We start from the raw sequence: 24,984 nt of genomic DNA, 5'->3' as shown, positions 1-24,984 counted from the left end.
TTAGCTGCACAGTATATAACCAAATAATGAAGTTTTGTGTAGTCCTAAACATAGGTGCCAGAAGCTGTTGAAGACTGGGGGGGTGGAGGGTGAGACGGGCACTTTGCGATCTAAAAAGGGCAATTGTTTTTAACTACTTACTACCACAACATAGGGTCACTTGGAGGATAGTTTAAGCTTAGCCAGTTCCCTTTTGGTGCTTGACTTAACATTTTCGGATTGGTCTTACCTGTCCCATGGCTGATAATTGTATATTAGCCCTAGTGAGAATAACTGATCATACCATAGATAATTTGAGGGGACCCATGTAAGGGATGCAGCATTTAGGAACTGCCTGTATCCATCAGTGGCATGAGGGGCAATCCTGGAGTACATTTTCTATTACCCATCCTTAGATCCAAGTTGCATTTAAATATGGACGGATGTGCTTTGTTTTGTTTTTTATGGTTAGTCTGTTCTAGAACAGTGGTAGCCTCTGTGATATATATCCATATCTCCACAACATTCAGTTTAGATAACTGGACCGAGTATTTCTGATGCCATTTGACTTGCTGATGTTCAGTAGGTCCATCTGTATTAGGTCAGAGGATGCCTTGTATGCCAGGCATGTCACCTCTAAGCACTCTGTAGGATACTGAGTATAGGAATAAATCTTTGAAGTGGTCCATGCAAGACCTATTGTTTAGGACTTGTATCCTTTTAGTAAAGTATCTCTGAAGGCATTCCAATTGTTTCATGGGGCTGGACATTTACATGCCAGTGTTGGCATTTTACAAAATTATTGACCAAATGAGAGCTTTGTAAAGGGGGACCACAACATCCCTAAATCTAGTCACAAGTTGTTTATAAGCTATGCAATATAGAAAAGCTTTCTTACAACTCTGGGCACATGTTGGTCAAAAGTTAGGCCACTGTACACACAAGTTCCCAAATGCCAAACAACTGGGTCAGTTCTCAGAGGGCATTGTCATGATTTTGACAACAGTTATTATTTGGGACAAACCTTCCTGCATGACAGTTAAGCCATTTGGGTATTCAATAACTGCTCCTAGCTTGCAGTCATCCCAGACTTAGCTGGCCAAAGCCCTTTGGCATTTACTTTTACTTTTGAGATGTATATGCCAAACAGAATAAGTCTCAGCACCGTACACTGGGGGACTCCATTGGTGACTGGTCTGTTTCCCCTATTTTGATCGCCTGCATCCTGTGAGCAAGATGGCAATCCAGCTAATGATGCAGGTGTTTGCTCCTACATGATTCATCTTTTGTACTACACCTGAGTAGGGGATTGTGTCAAAAGGCTTGGCCAGGTCAAGGTAATGTGGTGTTAACCGTCATCCATTGATTTGGTAACAAGAGTAAAGCTTAAAATTTGCCCATGATTATGAGCCTTTCACACTTTCCTCTGGGCTATTTTCAAACACATTTTTATGGCCATGCATACATATATGCATTCTTTGATTCACCTTCCTGATTGCAGTAAATTATATTCCTTGTATAATACAGCACCAATTGTTTCACACAAGGTACCTTCCTAATCGAGACCAAAAACTAGACCTTCAGACAATGGACCCAGCACACTAAACAATCAAGACTCAAGTTTACAAAACTAAGATTACCATTACTAACTAGCAGTTCAGGGCAGCTTGGCTGTCCTGCTAGTACCTGGACAGTAACTACTAAACAAATTCTCCCAACAATGTGCTTTAAATTTGTAGTTTTGAACAGTCTTCTAATAAGCAATGAAACAAAATGTATGAACCAATAATGACAAAACTATCCACTTCAGAAAATTTCAACCATAAAAGGCCACTCAAATGTCTATCATTACAATCCACCAATATCAGTAAATATACAACATCTCTGCAGAAGTAAGTCATCTAAATAATTCCACATTAAAGGGATTTCTAACTAATAAACAGGTTGCTGTTAGGAAACACTGGGAGTAGAACCCATAGATTTCTGTATCTAAAGTAAGGGAACTACCTGTTGTGCTACTAACAATGCAAACTAACTTAGAATAAGCAGTACTAAACTTCTCTTCCCCTGAAGCTTACAGCTCCAAGAAAAAAATGAATTATTTAACATTTGTTTACCAGGAAAGTCTGACGTGGAACAAAGCCAATTTTCAGCAGAGGCTCAGGGAGAAATGCTCCATATGCATGTCTTTGTAACATGGAAGGAAAGCCACACAAACACAATGAGGATATACAGATTCTGCACAGAAGGCACCCCAGCCAAGAATCAAACCAGAGAACCTCTTGTTGTGAGGCAACAACAGTACCACTGCACCATCCACTTGACACAACTAAATCTCACAATAGAAGAAATCTGGAAAAAGGAAAAATTTATTTGGGAGTGCAAAGGGCCAAAACCAGGGACACATTTTAAATATTGCTTGTATAATCTCAGAAAGTTGCTGAAATAGTGGTTTGTGTTACCAAAAAAGATAGGAAGACTGAAACGTAAAGGGCTACCATTATTTAGTGAATTGACGCAAAACCACACATTTTAAGAGGAACAGACCAATGTATGTATATACACAGTTTTTTATGTGTAATTATTCTGAACTACTCTGTTATTGCTTACATTTTTGCATTTTATGTTTGTGAAATGTTTTTTATTTCACCAGGGCTGAGCCTGAAATTGGTCAAAGCTGATCAGTGCATTACCACAGTAAACAAGATATATAAATAAAAGACATCCAACTATGTGGATTATTCTCCTTAATGTAGTGTGGGTTAGGAATACCCGACTGGGGGCATTACAGCAATGCTTTTGCCTTAGCAAACCTGTTCGTGGTAGTCATGGATGTGCCACCTGTTTGGGCTTAAGTGGAAGCTGCAGTTGTGGGTGCAGGTAACCCGTGGGGGCTCTAGGTTGGTTTGGATTGTCCCTTCATAAGCTCGTTAGATAGTAGCAGACTATAATGCACGGACATTGCTCTTTGAAACAGCTGTATAAAGTGATCACCATCGATTGTGTTGGATTCAGCCTTACCATAATGGGACTGACCCTTCCTGTAAGTGTGCCCACTTCTTCAGGGATACAAGCTAGTCTCATGAAGGAACTGGGGCTTAGGAGATCTGTGTGAAATAACTAATGGAGAGCATACCTTTGCCTCATTTCAGGACTTGTAATGGAAATGCTCAGTAGATAATAAAAGTTACTGGAAATATCTGAGGGGCAGGTGTGTGGTCTATAGTTCCAAGCTTGAGAAACATGTGTACAGCCCTTTTCTTCCTATATGAGTTGATTTTAGGTTAGAGGTTTTGCTGTAAAGCATGAGAGAATGAAAGAGGTTGAAACCTCTACACTGTATAGATGGATGAAAAAGGTAATGTCAGAAACACCAGCTAAGGTTTCAGGAGACAGTCAGGCGGGTATAGGGACTTCCAGAAGGGACAGAATTTATACCTCAGAAGAATATCATTTTGCAGTTTAGAAAATTTCCATCTCTCTGTTTATGTAAAAGCTCTGTTTTTTTTTCTTTTTCCGTGGTTACAGGACTATATCAGATAATACAAACGCTTGTATAGCTGTTTGATTTGGACATACTTTCCTGTGCAGTGCTCTCTAAATAGATATCCTCCATACAATCTTCTTGTACTGGCCACCATAACAGAACAGTTATATGTGTCATGCAAGGACACCATTCTCATATTATAGAAATACTGTCACAATGTACATCCAAACAAGAGATGTTATGGCACACAACTAAAGAACAATACAGTATAACGAAAAACAGTGCTTGTAATACAACTACATACAAATTCTTGTAGAGCTTAGAAGGATTTGCTTATCATGCAACATGCCCTTTATTTATTAGAAAAGGTTAAACTACTGTTTGAGTATGTTGAAATCTGTTTACAATAGCACACACACAATATAATATACAGGGATATTTTTATGACAGTAGATTCCTTCCAAAGCATTTTCAAGCTTACCATATATTAACTGGTCTGTGAAAAGCAGTGAACTCTTTTCCATTACTATATTTCGCTGTTCTAGAAGTTAGAAATATAAATAAACTCTATCCTGTTGTGGTTTTCAATTATAATTGGTTTAGCTGTTACTCAAAACAATATGTTTACATTATTTGCAATATGTATGGTATCAGTGTGTTCTAATCTATTTAATTTAGAGTGTACACTATCTCTACAATATGTAAGGGATTGGCAGAAGAGTTATTCTAGTGGAGGTAACAATAGCTTCTGTTGATCTGGCATGTGCAGGAATGCATTTTTATGTTCTTGTACTTTTTTCTGAATGTTTTACATTTAATTACTTTTTATAGCACATCTATACTGGAATATGTCCTACACTGGATATCCATAGCAATTCCTCAAGAAAACATACTATTAAGTAATGTCAGTACTTATTGGTTGGATATAACCTCTAACTGCCCTTACATCCAGCATGAATTTCACACAAAACATTAATAGTCCCACACATTACAGCAAGACGTCTAATTCTCTCTCTTAGACTGGATCCTGGTATCCGACCCTAGAAAATCCACCACCACAGGTACAATGTCAGACTCTCTAAGTGACCGTCTCCCAGTCTATACAACTAGACACATCACACATCCACTTAAACAATATGTTTATAAAACAACACTACCTTTCCAAGTTTAACCCAAAAGTGTTCATTACTACCCTATCATCCATTAACTGGAACTTTCTAAAGATCCTCCAGTTAGATGATATTGTAAATGAATTCACTACAACTTTCCAGATATCAAATAGCATTGCACCTCCTAGAAACAAAACACTAAAACTAAATAATGTAATTTGGCTATGCAAAAAGAGTAGAATGCTAATGCAGAATAGAGAAAAAACATGGAAAGAATGGCAAAAATATAATAAACCACAATATCTCAAAAACTTCAGAATGCTCTGCAACCATACTAAAAAGCAGATAACTGAGGACAAAAAGCTATACTTTAACAAAATTCAAAACAACAGTAAACAACTCTAAAACATTATCATTCATTAAATAAATCTTATACCCTTATGAAAAATTCTGTCCTAGCCACCCTCCCAGATCACCAAATTCTCCTGATCCTACTGACTCAGGTTTCTTTGTTTTTCTGTAATATTGATAGACTATTTTCAATTTTTGGCAGATTATTATTTTGAAATTGTACTTTTCTTTTGCTCTAGAATATGGTCTTTTTTACATATGTGAGTTAAGTACATACTTTTCACTCACTGCTTTATTTCTGCATTGTAATTGTATGCTTTTTGTAGCTGCAGTGGTGGTGCTGCAGTAGCATTGTCGCCTCACAGTAAGACGTTGTCCTGTTTGATTCTCAGCTAAAGCGTCTTCTGTGTGGAGACATGCGTGAATGGGCGTACCTTCGTTGAAGGCTGTGTGCAGGCCTGGCAAGTCGGTACATAAAAATCTACTTCCAATAATTAGCGGACCGGAGTTCCACTGTGACGACCCCTAACCAGGAAAAGCCAAAAGATACAACAACAACAATTGTATGCTTTTTGACTTTACACCCTCTTTCTTTCATGTATTTTAAATTGATATACTAATTTTTTAATTTTCTTTTGGTGAATTTGTTTAATGTTTGCTTTATATTATTTCTTAATAAAATTGTGGATTGCTCCCAATAACTCACTACTCAAAACTGCAACATAGTTCAACTCTTATTCCATATATAGTATAGCGTCCCTAGCCAAGGATTCCACATCTTTTTCCAACTCTGTTCAACAGCCACATATTGCCACATCCATTTTCACCTTCAAACCTGTGCCCATATTCTATAAAACTACTCTTAAACAAACTCTAACCATGCTTTACTTCAGCAGATGACCTTCCAAGTGACTACTTTAAAACAGCAGCCAGTAACATTGCCTATCCTGTCTCAATCATTAAAAATAGGTCAGTCAAGGAATCCCACATTCCTTCCCTCTGGAAAAAACATGCATATTATCCCTCTACACAAAGGAGAAAATTCAACAGACATTGCTAACTTTAGACCTATAGCAAGCATATCCTCCACTCCAAAATCCTTGAAAAATGTATTGAAAAACGATTGCTAAAGTATCTGCTGCAAGAAGAACTCATATCCCCCAGATAACATAGTTTCTGTCCCTCCCATAGTACGTAAACTGTACTCAAAACAATTTTCCACATTCTGATCAAATTCGTTTTCTGAATTTGGTAATACAGAATTACCAAAATGTCAGGAATGGTAACCATGGGCTCAACATTCGAACACTGAAAGTTCCACTATTGAACGCCCATGTTACTGGTTGCCCCCCTGCACCCCCATGCCCCCACACCCTCTGCATATTATATATTCCAATTCTGAGATCACACTACAGTGAGGAAAAGGGTAAATTTCCTAATCCCCACTGTAGTGTGATTTGTTATCAGAATGTTGAATGCACATTAGCGAATGTACACTACCATTCGCTAATGTGAATTCAAACATTTTCAGAATGGCATTACAGAAACTGGAAAAGATGCATTTGACCACCACAGTTTTACGTAAGTGCCATTCTGCATTTTGATAGTAAACTGCTCACCCTTCTATGGTTCAAAAACTACCTGTCCAATAAGTATCAACCTGTAAAATGATATTCCACCCTCTCTTCATACCTCCCAATCACCACTGGTGTACCACAAAGCTCTGTCCTTCGTCCCTTCCACTTTAACTTTTCACCAGCACTCTCCACACATCTACACAACAGGCCTCCCTAATACAATATGCAGATGACCCAACACTCATATGAACATCTGACAACATGGCACATCTCCAAAAAATACTTAGGAAGTTTTGACAGCCACTGAAACATGGTTTTGTAATTTACAATATGCTCACCACCAAAGAAAACAGACTACTTCTTTTTTCCCCAAAATCTCTCTGCCATGAAAAAGACAAAATTTAAAACCCTTTCTTAATAATACAATCATTGAAGTCATCTCATAGTAAATTATTAGGGATGATAATGGATGATAAACTTAAATTTGACCAGCATATGCAAAATTGCATTAAAAAAATCACAAAAAAAGCAGGGATGCTTCACAGAGCCAAAAAAATTATCACCAAAGTAACTAAAACTGCACTTGCCACTACATACCTCCTCCCCACACTATTTTATGGCACCCCTTACTATCCTCCATCATCATCATTCATCATCATCAACCCCTTTTGTTCCTATTTTCTACAAGGGATCAGGGTGTCATGTCAACTGCTGGCATCTCTCTCAATTTGATGCCACTCTCCCACCTTCATTCACCATGATGCCTAAAAGTCACAGGTCTTCTCTCATACAGTCCACCCATCTCTTTGCTGGATGTCGTTGTTTCTTCTTGCCCACTTTCTGTCTATCCCAATTCTTCTTCACCAGATTGTCTTCTGTTTTTTGCATATTTATCTGAACAACCATAATCTGTTCTCTTTGACCTTCTCTACAATGGGAGCTACTTTGGCTTCTGTTCTTATGCCCTTATTTCTACATCTTTACCACAGTGTGCATTTTGCCACCTGCCTCAAGCACTTCATCTCCATCACCTCCAGCTTCCTCAACTGCTCTGCCTTTACTGCCCAGGTTTCTGTACCATAAAGTAGTACTAGTCACATCACTGTTTTGTACACTTCACTTCAGCTTCTTTGCCATTTTTCTGTCATACACTAACCCTGACACTCTGTGCCATTTGGCTGAAGTCCCCCTGATTCTAGCTTTGACATCCTCATTCAGACTTCCCTTCCCCTCAACCACCCCTCCCAGATAATTGAAGCTGTTAGCCTGTTCCATTATCTTCCATTTTATCTCTGCTCTGAGCTTCTTCTGATTTTCCCCATTTGCCGTGATTACAACTGTTTTATTCATATTCTGTTTCATCCTTTGTGCCTTCAAGTTTTGCATTCCACTTTTCTATCCTTTGCTGAAGTTATTGCTTAGAGTTTGGCTGTAATGCCAAATCATCTACACTGAGCAACGTTTTCAAGCTGTCTCCTCTGATCCATTTGCTGTCAGTAGTATGAACATCAGTGAGCTCCAAGATAAATCCTAATGCATACCAACTCCCACCGGGAACCTCTGTATGAGACTGAATGATGACTGTACTTGAATCACCGGGTCCTTGTACATAGCTTGAACTAATTCTACCAATGTTTCTACAACTTTGAACCACCACAGGACTGCCCAAATCAGCCTTTGTGGGACCTTATCATGTGCTTTCTCCAAGTCAAGGAATGCCCAGTTGGAGTCTTTCCTCATTTATAGCTTCTTCTCAACCATATGTCTCACTGCAAACATCAGGTTGGTTGTGCTGCATCCTGATCTGAATCTGAACTGCTCATCTCCTATCTTACTTTCTAGTGCTCTTTGTATTCATTTTCAGTCACCCACTTCAGAACTTTCAAGCAGTGTGACAGAATCTAGATACCATTATACTATCCACAACTGTGGCTGTCTCCTTTTATCTAGATACCATTATACTGTCCACAACTGTGGCTGTCTCCTTTTATCTAGATACCATTATACTATCCACAGCTGTGGCTGTCTCCTTTTATCTAGATACCATTGTACTATCCACAGCTGTGGCTGTCTCCTTTTATCTAGATACCATTATACTGTCCACAACTGTGGCTGTCTCCTTTGTTCTTGTACACTGGCACTAGTATGCTTATTCCACAGTTATGTAGGATATGCCTTTGTCTCCATAGTGCTACGAGTACCATCACAAGCAATTTCTCCCCTGTCTCACCCAATATCTTACTAATCTTCAGGTATCACAAAAATCAAAAGTTGAACAATGCTATAATAAAGTAAATATATTTGCAGCAAATATCCCTTTCAGAACCCACCACTTTATAACACTCAAAAGCCTAAATTGGTATTTGATTGGAAGAAATATCTGACTAATAGAATATGAATTCTTTATAAATTATACATAAAGATTTTTAATGACATTCAGTTTGTTTTAATAACAAATTCAAGTTAAGACTAGTGAACTTTGTAACAAGTATATTTAAAAATTGATTGTTGAAATTATATTTGATATCTCATCTTACGGAAAATGTGTTAAAAAGTCTCTCTAAATTCTTATTTGGAGCTCAATAGGGAGCGTGCTTATTTTATTTGAGGAAAGAAAGTTAGTCCAATGGATCAGTGCTTATCAGTTGGACTAGGAATGTTATTCATTCCATGGTTGAAATGAAAATGTATTATTCTCAGATTTAGTATGCTTTATACTACATTTTTCAAAATGTATTTTTTTCTAGGCCTGTTTTAGCACTCACTAAGCATTTGAAAGTAAAAGAAACTGGCTTGAAAATTACATCTGCATATACTATCTGACTCGTATATGATTTGAGAGAGAGATATTAGGTGTTGAGGAAAAGATTCTTCTATTGAATCTATAACTTCATGCAAAATCTCACATGGATTTATCACTTTTATATTTAAACATTAATAGATTGAGCAACCCAAGAAAGACAACAAATTTAATAAGATATTTAAAACTGAATAAAGCTCAATTGGTCTTTCTCCAAGAAACAGATTTTAACACTAAAGACAGTAATATATGGCACTCAATTATTTAACTTTAGCCCATTCCTCTTATAAATCTAAGACAATAAGAGTTATGATACTTTGGAAAAAATATTGTTAACCCACATATCTTTCATAAATATGAAGATAAAGAAGGCCTCATATCCTTTGTTATATTAAAATTTAATAATAGAATCTAGATCTTAGTACATCTATACTGGTTTGCATGCATGGGTGTAGGAACTGCTAAAAAGCCTTTGGATTTAATTATCAATAATTATAAAGCAAATGTAATATTAGAGGGATTTAAATTGTATTTTGGACAGCTCAGAATCTACTAATAAAAGGCCTTTGCATCTAAATTCGACTACAAAGCACTTCAAGAAGTAGTCTGAATCACTTAACTTATTTGACATCTTTAATATAAAACAAAGCAATTCATTAAGTTTCTCTCACCAGGATTATAGATTTGATACTCAGATTAGAATAGACAAAATATATATTTCACAAGATTTAAACACAGAAATTTCATACCTCTCCATACTCCCTTCCCCCATTTTGGATCATAATTCACTTTTTCTGATCAAACTAACTATAAAAAAATAATTGTTTCTACAAGAATACCAGCCTACATCATAAAACTTAAAGAATTTAGACCTTGGTTAGCTTCTGAACTCCATTTTTTTCTTGAAACTAATTATAAACCAGAGATTAATATCACAATTATCTGGGACTCCTTAAAGTCTTATATACATGGTAAAACTTTAACATGGTTTAAAATAAGATTAAAGAATGGGAATCAGAACAAAAAAGCATACAATCTCAACTGTTATGAATCAACTCCAATGGTATAGCAAACACGTCTATTGATAAAAAAAGAAGAAGAATAAATAAAAAGTATACTGAAATATTAACACATACAATTAACTTAGATTCAAAAGACTAAAAATTAACTCTTACGCTACTTCACCTAAACATTTGTACAACTTATCAGTGAGGGCTAAATGACAATCAAACACTAAAGGTATTGTAAACATACTTCATGAAGGAGAAAAAAAGTATCTGATATAGGAGACATTCTTGTTGCCTTTAAACATAATTTCTCTGAGCATTGTAAATCAAACACTCCAGTGTATAGCTTCTCATATTTGGATTCAATTGCTTCTAATATTAAGAAAATTCCAGAAAAAGAAAATCATCCCTTAAAAAAAAATTCAAGAAGTCATAGACAATATTAAAGAAAGTAAGTCTAATAAAGCACCAGGGACTAATGGTATCATTATAGAAATGTATAAGCTTTTCCCCTTTCTATTATCCCCTTTTTCCATAAAACACTAATTGAAGTACCGACACAAGGTATCATACCACCTTCCTGGAAATATTCTTTAATTACTCCAATTACAAAAGAAAATAAAGATCCCAAGCATTGTAGTTCTTATAGACCAATATTCTTGTTATATAATAATATTTATTTCCATACCACTTAATATAATAAAAAATCCACTGTCATAGATAATAGATGATCAAATGGTGTTCATAAATAAAGGACACACACATGTGATAGTATTAAAAAAGTACTAGCCCTCATTAAAATATTAAATAGAGAACATAAAGAATCTCTAATCATTGGTTTAGATATCGAAAAAGCATTCAACTCATTAAATTGAAATTATTTATTTAAAGTATTAACTTTATTTTATTTTTCTCCTTGCTTAATTTCATTTTTAAGGAATATATATATAAAGACAATCTAGCCTATATAAAAGTAGGCCATTTAAGTTTGAGTCCATTCTTCTAACTAAGGGCATCAAACAAAGCTGCCTCATGTCCCCAGTTCTTTTTGTGATAGCTATTGAAATTTTTGCCATGTTATTAAGGAATGATCCAAACATAAAAGGTGTAGAAATATATAGTAATTATACCTCTAAGATAATTATTCACAGATGACATATCACTCACTTTATCTAATTCTAAAACAACTCTAAATGACTCAGCTCTATTAATAACAACGTTTCATTCAATTTCTGGTGTGCACTTTAATAAACAAAAATCAAAATTCTTGTTTTTGAAAAAAGGAAAAAAAATACAAGCTGGCAAATTCACATTATTGGCAAACAAGTACTTAATTTTGATTATTTAGGCATTATTTTATGCACCACTATTGAAGAAACAATAAACATGAATTATAATAACATTATAAAAATAATTGAAATCCATGGAGAAAAGTAGCATAAAATGTTTATAACCTTTGAGGACAGATTGCAACTAATAAAAATGATACTTTTATTAAAGCTATTATGTATCTCACAAGCCATATCTATGATCTCAAAGAGGAATTTTTTTAAAAACATAAACTCTCTTTTGTTAAAATTTTTATGGTTTACAAATAAAAACAGAATAGCTTTTACTCATCATATTAGACCTTGGGAACCATTATAAATTGGGTAGACCCCAATTATACTTCAAACTGGAAGTGCTTACATTTAACCATATAATTACATGAAAGTCATACGTCAGTTAACTTTCCACTAACCAATCAATTTATTAAGTTATAGTATCCCATATGTTTTATATATAATATAATATGATATGATATAATATAATATATCAAAACCTACTAAATTAAATTCCATTAATTTTATATTTAATACATTCAGGAAATGTATTAACATGAATGTAGAATCAAGCTTTGGTTTGAGACATTTATTCCCTTTAGTATTACAAAAAAAAATACTGACAAATGACATAGAAACACTTTAAATATCTGTGAATCTAAAACTATCATATGTTGGCAACATTGTATGAATGAACATAAGGTAAGATAAATAAGACATTGTAATGCAATTTAAACTATCATCTTAAGATTGGCTACTTCTACAAAGTGTCCTGTCATATTTCCATGGTATATGCAGAATAAGTAATACCTGCTTATATGAAATTGTTTATAATAATTTCAGCTTGAATAACATCACCTCAAGTTTGTATAAAATATTAATAACATATAAAACAAAACCTCAATAAAAATATTGGAATTAGATTACTAAGGGGCATTTCTTATCTTTAACTACAGAAATTAAAAATAATCTCTTACTTTCTGTTAAGTTAACCTCTTGGTCACAACACTGGAGAATTTATACCTGGAAATTCCTCCATAAAACATTCCTAACACCAGGTAAAATAGCCAAGTTATTACTTCTAGTAATGTTTTATGTTGGAGATATTCTCAAGTGTGCAGGGCAGACTAGATGCATATTTTTATGAGTGCACTAATATAAAACAATTCTGGAATGATATTGATAATTTTTAGAAGCTCTATTCACTGATTTGTTTATATTTTCTAAAGGTGTAGTACAGGGGCACCTCATGCTATTGGACTGCAGGACTGCAGCCCCCCCCAGCTGTAAAAAGGAAAAAAATGAAGTAAAAAAGAAGCAAAGGTAAACTAAATTAAAACAAAATGAGAGCGAGTCCCAGAACTCCATGCATCCATGCTCAGCATTCCCAGAACTCTCCAAGCATGCTTGAAGGAATTTGGACTGCTGTTTAACCTGTCTGGCTTAGAAGAAGGCATCAGACTTCAGACTTGCCCAGAAGTCTATGCTGTTACAACTGCATAGGCTGGAAGGGGATTGGACTGAAATGTCTACAGGCAGGATAGCTTGCTCTCGCAGGAAGGACTTGAAAGTGGACTGCAACATCTGGAGGTTGGATAGCTTGCATTTCAAACTTGGAGGCTGGGACTTTGAACCTCTTAGCACAAAAAAAACCTGGACAAATCCAGAAAAAAAATAATTTTATGAGGAACAGAACAGAACTGTTTTTTCTGGATTTTGAATTCTCTAAATAATGACAGGTATTTGAATTTCAGCGTCATATTATTCAGAAAGTAGATGGTAACACAAAACCTTTTATTCTTGCAATTTTCTAAGTTTATAACATTAATATTTGACATATTTGAAATTTGTCCCTATTTTTGGGGCTGTATTCCCCCATTATTGGCTTTGTCCAGGTTTTCTGTGCAAATTGGTTGAGAGCTATAGTGAGAACTGAATTCAGTAAATGATAATCATTTAAGTTTCAGTCTTCCTGTCTTTCAAGAAACAGTTGATTTGACATAGTGGTATGTTGCTCTGACTATAGTGCACAGGGTCCTGGGTTCAAGACTTGGCAGTAAAGTGCATGGTGTTAATACATTTTATTCTAGCAACTTTCCAAGATTATACAAGCAATGTTTAAAATGTGTCCCTGGTTTTTGGGCTTTTGTTCTCCCCAATGTATTTTGGCTTTTTCCAGATTTCTTGTACTGCAAAGTTAAGAGATATAGTTGCGTGTCAAGTGAATTTTACAAGGAGCTGAGAGCTTCAGGGGAAGAGAAGTTCAGTGCTGCTTATGCTGAGTCTGCTTGCATTGTTAATAGCACAACAGGTAGTATACCTGCTTTTGATAAAGAAGGCTGTGGGTTCTACTCACATAGTATGTAATGCATTGCTGATACTATACTGTGTTGTACTTTTAAAGGGGTGGATGCTGCAGTCCTGAGAATGTCCTCTTTGGTGGAGATACCTAGTAACTATGAACCTGTTATCAGTTTGCCATCCATTCCCTATTGCAATATTCCTTAGCTTATCTTTTTTTAATGTAACATAGGCAATGTATTCCTCAAGGTCAACAGGCACTTTGTAGATGAAACAATAAAATGTAAAGTTGTTTGCCAGCAGCAACCTTTTCATTAGTTACAGATCTCTTGAATGTGGAATTATTTAAATGACTTTTACTTCTACAGAGATTGTGCATATTTACTGATACTGGTGGATTGTAGAAGTCTGAGTAGACTATTATGATGGAAATGTTCTGAATTGGGCAATTTTGTCTTTATTGGTGCATGCATTTTGTTTCATTGTTTACTGGAACAATGTTCAAACAATACATTTAAAATTACCTCTAACAACTGTATTGTATTATACAAGGAATATAATTTAATACAATCAGGAAGGTGTATCAAAGAACACATATAAGTTATTTGTGCAATGGGCCTATGATTTGAAAACAGCCCAAAGTTAATCTTTATCTGCCATTGGCCAGATGTATTTTCTTTGAATGTGGGTTTCAATGCTGATTCAATGAATGTGAGTTTCAAGGGCAGAGAAGTTTTAATGCTGTCTATTTTCACTGTGAGACTGCATTGCTTTGTTTAGCAGATGTCTGTTAGTGTTTGTGCTGTAAAATGTAAAATAAACATTTAAATGAAATCCAAATCATCTTAGAAGTAAAGCAGTATGCACATTACAGTGTTTATGGTAAATGGGGTGTAACAGCCAAGTAATGGTACATTGGAATGGCTACGGGGGGAGGCCCCATTTGACCATGATTTTGTGAGGAGGGAAGTGCAGCAGACTCAGACAGCCCTGGCCGAACTATACCTCTTAACTATCCAGATTTTTAAAGAATGAATAGATTTTTGCTTCTTATTTTTGGTTTGTTCCTCATAAAATTTGTGTTTTTCTTGGCAAATCATTTAGGAATGAAGTCACTAATAATGACAGACATTGAGTTTCAGACTTCATACCCTTCAGAAAAATACAAGCTAAAGCAAGACCTGTTATTCTATCAACTAAGTTTATACAAGGGCAATTTTTAGTATTGTTTGTATGTTCCCTCAAAATAGTTGGCTTTGTCCAGATTTCCTGCATTAAGAGGTTGAGAGGTACTCACAAATAAATCACTTTATAGAATTAGGCATATCCAAACCTCTCAACTGTCCCAGATTTTGGCTCAAAATGTTGCTCTCTCCCCTAATAATCCCTCCACAAAATAGCAATTTTGGAAGAAAATATGGAGGGTTTACAATTAATAAATAATTGTAATGATCAGAGTTATAGATTACTTTTATTTCAGAAATGCATGTAGATTCTCTTATTTTGTCAGCTGCTCAGCTTAACTGTACTAATATTAAAAAAGTGTCCCTTCTTTGACAGGTTCCCAGCCATATTGGGTGGCTATTTTATATTTTTGCATCACATTTTTATCTGTTTTTCATAAAATTGTGGTTTTCTGGCATATTAGTGGCAAATCATTAAATATTGAAGTTAGAAAATAATGACAGGCATTTGAGTTTCAGAGTTCATACCCTTCAGACAAGTCATACTAATGCAAGACCTATTTTATTATCTTTCTAAGTTTATAAGAGCAATATTTAAAAATTGTCCTTATTTTGGGCCTTTGTTCCATTTCTATTTATGGCTTTGTCAGATTTCTTGCTCTGAGGTTGGGAGGTATGACAAATATGTCAGGGCCATGACTGTCAGGCAGAGACATTTCAAATTGTGACATATTGGTTGCACCCCTACTCCCCCATGTAGTGACTCTGGATGTGTCTAAGCAAGGCAAGGAGCAGTTATGCAGTGAAAGTGTGCAGAGTATCCCTCCATCCAAGGTAGACACAAGTACTGCAGTGAATTTCCATCTGTTCTTGATTTTGCAAACTGTTCTGGTTTTCTGTCATATTTTCATACTGTTAATTTATGCTTCTTATGATTCAGAAAATTAATGTTTTTGCAGTGCCTGTTGCTCTGTGTTTAAGTAGCAATGCTTTAATAACCATAAGGTAAGCTTGTCTGAGATTGTACGGTGCAAGTAAGCTTTAATAAGCATACTGTTAAAGAATTATCAACATTAAAAGCCTTTTTGTTGTTGGAACGCAGAGAATATCTACATAACTAGATAACATATAAGCCTTAGGTATTGAAATGCATAAGACAGTATAAGTAACAAGATTACAGTATTTTCAGAAGCTCATTACATTTATTGGAGACTTACAGTTATTGTTGCAGGCTTTACCAGTAAACTAAACAGAATGCCAATCTATCATGTGTTGTCCATATCCTGTGCAGTAATCCTTTAAGCAATTTATCTTGAGCTTGTTTCTTGTTTGCTGTTAATTTTCTACTTTGATCATGTTTTCCCCATGAAACAAGTAGATAGTTGTTGTCAGGCAGCAGGTCTTTTTTGGATAAGAAATATTTTTACAAGTAGGAGTATCACATAGATTGTTACTTTCAGCATGTTACTTGATACTTTTATAAAGCTGAATATACATTTTAATTAGAACTGCAGTGCAAGGAGAAGTGGTTTGAGTTGAGTGCTGCTTGTTTTTCTTATACTTGACTTTGACTGGCATTCCAGTAATGTGTTTAAAAAGTAATTTATTTTTTCATGCCTCATAACCTTTTTGTTTCCATCTAGATATTAAGTAAGCTGTCATGTAGCCAATGTACTGAAATATTTTTTTCTACACTTCATTTTGACTTGATTGGACTCTCACAATGACGGTTTGGCACCCAGGGCAGCGTATTTAATTAGAGTCCCAGCTTTTGTGGTTTTGAGAATTGCTCCATCCTTTTCTAGTTGACCCCACCCCTTCCCATTGCTCCCATCCATTCAGTTGTCTCCTGCAGCCCCTTTTGATATGAAGTCACCAGCCATCACTGGTTTAGTGCTATTAAATATAAGTAAAGGCCCTCATTTGAAAAGGGACAAGCTTTATTTATTGTGGGCCATTCTAGTAGTTGCTAGAAAGTGCATAATGAGGAAATGGAATTCCACTTCACCATAATTTATATCTTTAATGAAAGACACAGTACAGAAAGATCAAGATTAAAGAACTGATAATCTATCCTAACACATTAACAAATAATCATTAGAGAAAGGTATTAAATGTTATTGAACATCTACAATTAGACTGTGCTTCTCTCGGATTACTGTAAATGCTTTACTTAATCGTATGTTAGTCTATGTATTTTGAATCAAACTGGTTTAATTTATTGATTTTTCCTGCAGGCCAAATATAAACCATGTATATAGTTATTTATGTATTGAAGTTAGAGTATGTTGTATCTGGAATATTTTTATTTGTTTGAAAATAAAAATTACTTGAGTAAAAAAAAAGCCTAAATAAGTTAGAACTACCCCATTAACTAATATATTCACAGCTTCTTACCACCTATAAAATTATCCAGCATCCATCTGCTTGTCCAGCAATAAATTCCATTCCACACAACAATGTTCCCAAATGATCGTTAAGATGCAGTGACCAAATCGCCTCTCTGTCCACAAACCTGTCAAATCTGCTGGGCATGATGTGTATTCATGCCATGATGGAAAAGCCTGGAACTCCTTACCTGTATCAATCAGGTCAGTACACTCTACTCCTTTAAAACCATTCTGAAAGACTTCTTATTAATATCTGGCTCTGTTCTTATTCAACACCAGGATAAACTATATCCATAATTATGAACAAGTACCTGTTCATATCTTATACCTCCTTACTCTCTCTTCTTCAGTCATTTCATTTCTTCAATCAGTTTCTCCCCCCCCCCTGGCTCTTTCTGAATATGCCATAACACAGAAATTTCCAGTCATGGCTGCCTATAAGTTCTATGAAGGTTTACCTTTGTAAAATCCATCACATCCATAAATCTCTAATTTCACATTGCAATTCCTGTTTGTAATATACTAACTTACCTCTAATTTCTTTATAAACTGACTAAAATTTCACTAAACATTAAATCATCGTCATATAAGTTGCATCTATTTTTAACCAATGTTTTCATATTATGTCTAATTTAGTATAATTATTAATACTGTACACATTTTTGTATTATTTCTGAAGACTGTGAAATTCTTGTTCTTCAAATATTTTTGTAATACTTTGCAGCTTTTCTCCCTGGGCCTCCACTGAAAATGGACACCTACCCAGTCTAACTTTCATTGTAATCAAATGTCTGTAAATATATATATATATATATATATATATATATATGTATATATATATATATATATATATATATATATATATGTGTGTGTGTAATATTAAATAACAACTGATTCCAGTTATCTGTTGTGATTTTTGTGAAACTTTTTTCATCTATCGTGCTATTGTATGAGGAAATTCTGAAGGTAATAAGATTTTCTTTTTGTACTCTTGAGTCTGTAAGTGGATGCTTTCATATTTCACATATTCCTAACTGAGAAGCAGTAGTTACGGCAGAGTAGTTTGAAAATAAGGGATGAGATCATTAATTACAAATGCATGTCTAGCTTATGGGGTCCAATGATTTCAAGTAAAATACGCAGGTTTAAGCTACTGACTAACCTTTTTTTATTATTGTCTCTGTATTTAGTTTGAATGACTGGTTTGGATTCAGAGTAAGACCTATGTATTTATATTGTGTAAATTCTCTGATTTGTTGGTTGTTAGGAGTTTTTATTGTGAGAGGAGGGGCCTTTGAGAGTTTATGTTGCATACTTGATAGTATGGTATTAGTTTTGGAGAGTTTAGGAAGCGGTGGTTTTGGGTTAATTTTGTATAAATTCTAGTGAACTCTTTTTTGTAATTGCCCTTGATGTTTTTGATGCTATGACCTGTTCTAGGACGGACACTGTTGTTCTTGTGCATGGTAATTCATGAGGAGTGGTCAGCATTAGTGATGTCATTGATGCAAATGGAAAATAAGATAAGGGCTAGAATTGAGCCTTTGGGTGCTTCACTGTGAAAGTACCTTCATCTGGGGATAGTTTTCCTGATTGGGCTGTGAATGGCCTATCTTTGAGATAGTTTATAAACCAATTTACTCTGTGACTGAAGTCTACACCTATTATTTTATTTGGTAATATCCTATCATCCACATTTGTAAATCCACAGGTTAGGTCAACAAAGTATTAACTGAACATCATCCCTCTTCCATAGCGAGACTGAGTTTTGTCTACAATACTATAAATAGCTGTCATTGTGTTGTGGCCTGCTCTAAATTAATGTTAGGAATTTGAAAGAACATTGTATTTTGTTCAGAACTTCCAGTCATGGCTGCCTGTAAGTACTACGAAGGTTTACCTTTGCAAAATCCATCACACTTGTGGAATGTCCAGTAAAGTTATTGTAATTTTCAGAAGCATGACAGATGTATGAGGAGTCATGTGCATTATCATTCAAGTACTAGATGAAGTCTGAAGTGCTAAATGGAGAAAAGGTAAAAAGTGGTAGCTACTGTAAAAATGGCAGAGAAGAAGAGTCTGAAGGCATGGTCAACTACCAAGATTTGCAAACAATGCCTAAAGGGTTGCCCAGCTCCTCTGCAAATGATGACTCAGCAATGCAACAAATTAAAAAAACTTGTATTGAACCTGAGTCAGATGACTGCAGGGTATGGAGGGAATGGTAAATGAAATGGAAAACACTAGCTTTAATGTAAGTGAAGATTCACTGGGTTTCATAAAGAATTTATTTGTTCTGCGGACGGGTATTTCTGAGCAACAGGTTGCAACGGAGAGAGTTCAGTTTGTCCCAACTACCATAGGTAACCCAAAGAAACCAAGTGAATTTATCTTCCAATATGCAACTTTCACATTGACAGAAACAGTTTTTCCCAGTTGTCATAATCAAGAAAGAAGCTTATGTGTGGAACTACTTGGATATTTTGTATGTAAGATTTCAAGGCTGAAATAAAAGAGAACAAGAGTCAGTTCTTTCTGGTTACTCAGCTGTGTTACAACAGAAGATTGAAATTTCATTTTGTGTATCTGGTGCTGTTCCATCAATGTGTACATAAAAGGAAGTAAAATAGTGGTGTGGCATTCTAATCGAAGACAATTCAATCAGTGCACAAGAGTCATTGTTGGACTTGGGACGTGATTCCAGGAAACAACTCCCTGAGTTATTTTTACTTTTTCAGAAACAGTTCGTACAGTCAAAGGGCTGAGATGTCTGTTAAAGTTATCTATCTTGATAACTTGTGAATAAGACTGGTGATTATCAATTGAAAGTGAACATCTACAGTATTAGGAAAAATATATTACATTCTGTGTTTTTATTACCTTTATGCATGTTCATAATGGGAAGTTTGGAGAGCTAGAGGTAAGCATTGCGTGGTTGGCAGTTCAGTGGTCTTTTGTATTGGAAAGCCATTACAACTATGGTGGTAGCATTTAGTATAGATTCAGAGGCATGCACTAGGCTAACAACCACTGGGACTTTTTAAAGTCTAGCCATGCATCCCAAATCTCTGGCAAGTTCTGGTACCCTTGGTAGTGTAAGTAGGGGATTGGGAGATGAAACATTCACAAGCAAGGGCCTGAGAGATGAGCAACTTACAGGCTGTCTACATCCATTAGAGACATAGATGCCAAACCAGGGGTTTTCCATTTCCCCAATCCAGTTGTCCAAGTTACACTTTAGGAACTCTACTTTATATGGATGGGTAGCTTCCAGAGAAGTGGAAGTCCTTGGGATAGATACCTGTCTCTCCACTGTTCCTATTTATATCATAGGAAAGTATAAGTATTTAGAATGGGTAACACGGGTGCTGCTTATTTTGTGAATATGCATGAGTTCCATCAGAGTGTGAGGTCTGATGACGTCTGTATGCCAGGCATAGATTTCCCCCTCAACAGCCTATAGGAGACAGAATACAGGGATAGAGCTTTGACTAGTCTGCATAGGACATGTTAATTACACCCTGTATTCTTTTAGTGAAGAACTTCTGCGACATTACAGCTGTGGGATGTGTCTGGTTAGGTACATACCAAATGGGGCATTGTACTCAATGATGGGTCTGATGAGTGCCAAATATAGTGGGACAATGACCTCCCTGGACCTAGATGCCATACCCTTAATTATAAGTTGCACACCCTAGAAAGATTTCCATACTACCTTTGACATGCGATGATCAAAGGCTAGATTACTGTCTCTGTGTGTCCCCAAGTTGTTGATTACTGGGTTTAGACTTAGAGGTGTATTGTCAATATGATAGTTACTAGTGGTGGCAGACTCCCTGAAAGGATACAATCATGCATTTCTTGTCATTTAGTTTTAGTGTACAGTTCTGACACCAGTTATGTCTCTGTGTTAGCCCTTCTTGAAGAACATTAGTGTCAATTGAGGATTCTATGATTGCTCCTAATTTGCAATCATCTGCAGATTTCGTCAGCCAGAGGCCCTTGATTGTGGCATTAACTTCAGAGAAGTAGATGCCAAAAAGGAGTGGCTCCAGCACCAATCCCTGAGGGACTTTTTCTGGTGACTGGCCTCTTTTGTATTGTCAGTACTGACATTACATGTTGCTGCATTGCAGCCTAGAGGTTTTTCTTCAGATGATTCAAGGCATACCATGGATGCAAAAGGGCTTTTCAAAATAATGGGCAGTTTTACATATTTATTTTTATTACTGTTAAATGCATTTATGTTATTAATGGAGAAAAAACATAGGGAGCTTGAAAAGGAAAATGTAAATTGTCTTTAAATTATTGTAAATAACTTGTTAATTTTCTTAGTTTTTTCCCTTTAATGTATTCTCCAGTGTAAAAGAGCAGAGTGTAAGGGTATCTAAAACTATGATGTTTCTAATGCTATGAGAATACAAGTATGCCCTTGAATACTTTTCTATATTCTGAACTACAACATACAACTATGTTCAATACGTTTACATTTGCTATTGAGTCTGTTTTTCACTGAAAAGGATCAGAATCCATCGGACTGCAGGAACACAACATGTAGAATGGTGTGAATTTATATGTATGTAAGGCTTTTTTTTTACTAGTATTACACAGTTATAGGGGTCAGATAGCCTAAATATTATTATTAGTTTTTTGCAGTTATAACAGAAAAGTACATAGCTTGCAGTACTATAAAATGGACTTTTGGGAAGAAGGCAACTGTCAGTTGAGTATGTGGCTTTTGCTATTTGGTTAACCATTATCATGGAATCTCAGTAAAATGATAACTCAATAAAAAGGGATTGAGTGTTTTCAGATATGAAAAAAACATACATTCCCAACTAGTTAACCTCGATGACTCCCACTCATTTAAGTTAACTATATGAGGTAATGTTCTTGGGGTAGTATCAGTCTATGAAAGGGCTGAGAAAGAGATGAGTAACAATCTTGTTTCTAAAAAGTCTTGAAATTATTAATAAGGCACAATTGAAGGATGGGAATGGAATTTTTATGGCGGTAAAGGGCATTTGTCCAAGTACAGCGTTGACTGTAGTTTATGTAGATCTCACACCAGACACTTGTTGTACAATCCTAACACAAATCTTTATTTTATGCAATTACTTTATTGACAGTACAAACAGTAAATTACAAACTAACAAATGCAAAATTTGAAACATATTAGAAGAAACCTTGATAAGGATATGATCATGATTATAGCACCAAACAAGTACAAGAAACATCTTAGACATGCAAGATAGTATGTGGGTAAAAATATATAGTCTACATCTGTTATATGGATACAATAAGTTAACCACAAAAAACATAAATGAGCTCATAATTTGTATACAAACCAGAACAGCAGTGCACTGAAGATTAAATATCTGAAAAGGTTGACTAGGAAACAACATATAAAATCTTACCTATAAATGAAAGAAAAAAAGAAAGAGGAAGGGGGGTCTTATGCTGCACTCTCTTTAAGCTATGTGATGTGTCTAGTAACAAACCAAGCTGCGGAATGTGGACTTAAAGAGGGGAAACTGAGAATTACCCTGCCTTCAAATATATTCTTATTTCACCTGCTTGCCTTATTCAGTTAAGTTAGTCTCAGGTGAGGATGCTAACAATAAACAATGAAATGTTAGCCACAAATCTGGACATAATATAGGCACACTAAAGCATAGCCCTTGTCTACTTTTAGGGCCTTTGTCTCGAAAAGGGCCTACTGGACTAAGAATCTTGTTAGCCCCAAGCAGCCATAACTGTAGCTCATAGACAGACAATTTGTCTAGGTTATGCCAGTTGGAAGCTATACATGATCTCATCAAGGTTGAAAGCTGAATTAACCACTCTAATACAAACCACTCTCCTTTCAGCACCCATGGAATTCTGAAGTAAAGAATACCTCCATCAAATAAAGGAGAGAAAATCCTATAATTTCATGCACCCATGGGGCAAGCCACCCCCATAGGCTGTACATTTTGTTACATTTCCAAAGCTTAAACACCAGGTCTGGGGTACCTTGCAAGCTAGGCAGTAGGTTTCATTACTGAATACTTAAGTACAACCACAGGGTAGCCAATATCCATACATCCATACAGAATCACACACATTTCTCTTAGATATATGGGAGGTTGTTCTGCTTACTTAAAATCCTTATTAAATTATCAAGATTAACTTGGTACACATTTGATATAACTGGATTATTGTCGCTCTGAAGAATGTGTTGGCTGCCTCATTATATTTACCTACTAACAGTAGTCAGTAAGCATTTATGGCTTTAATACATAAGGTTCCCAGTTTATTGGTTACAGGCATAATGGGCCATGCAATCCTTTCCTTTAGGGGAGATCAAAAACTAGTATATCATAAGCACAAATATTTCTAATGATGAATTTTGCTCAGACATCATTTAGCCTGAGATAAGTATAAGGAACAAAATATCTCTGGACCCCTGCATCACACACTACATCTTCCAGTTGGTTGATGCATTTGCCCCTCCAGGTGACTTCTACCAAAGACTTATTGTCAACCCTTATACCATGACTGCCACCACAATGGAGTAGCTGAACACCAGAGCATAGCAGATGGAAGGGACATATATAAATTCTGGAAGGTTGCATGGGTCCTCTGCATGTAATACCAGCTCCTCAAATGCTGGAGAATACCTTTATAGTACCAGCAAACAGTCCAGGGTAAGTTAGCTCAAGGAATCCCTGTCTCAAGTCTTGTGCAGATAGGGGGAGAGGGGCTTCATTTCTGAATGCCTATAATTGCACTAAAGTAAAAGCACTGGGATATTTTCCACTATAATGAATCCCCAGTTCCAAGTATGCCTTGGAAGCATATCTAACTGCTGCCCACATCTCCTTCTCCCACAGGTGTACTGATTTAAAAGAAAGGAGATCATTTTAAGAATTATACGATGTAGAGGAATAAGAATATAATTGAAAATATAAAATAATTGTGGGGAGGCATACATTTTAACAGGAACTATTCTACCTAATAGAGATAGGCCAAGTTTTTGCCAAGACTGGACCCAAAGAAACACTTCAGATTATATAAGTAGTAGATTTAAAGTGCCCATTTTGTAGGTCTTGGGTTGAACCAATATGCCCAAATATCTAAGAAATTTGTTAAATCATGCAAAGGCCAGTCCACTGTCTTTACTCATAAAGACCAAGCTGCAGGATTTACAACATACAGCACAGTTTTCTCTTTATTTAAATTCAGCCCTGAGATTAAGGCATAGTTTGTAAGAGCTAATAAATGCTCACTAACATCTGCCTGAGGACAATGAGTAAGAAGAACAGACTTCAGCAAAAAAACAGAGCCCATGTTTCTGCCCCATGCAATGTCCATCCTGAAACATTAGAATACATACGTAATACCCTATTCAGAGGTTTGATAGCCAATAAAACCAGAGCAGGAGATAAAGAGAACTCCTTGCTTATACCCCTCAGATGAAAAGCGGAGGAAAGAG

This window comes from Protopterus annectens, chromosome 15.part0 (genome assembly GCF_019279795.1).
Source record: "Protopterus annectens isolate FY-2018-M chromosome 15.part0, PAN1.0, whole genome shotgun sequence".
NCBI lineage: Eukaryota > Metazoa > Chordata > Ceratodontiformes > Protopteridae > Protopterus > Protopterus annectens.
This window is presented reverse-complemented; position numbering follows the sequence as displayed.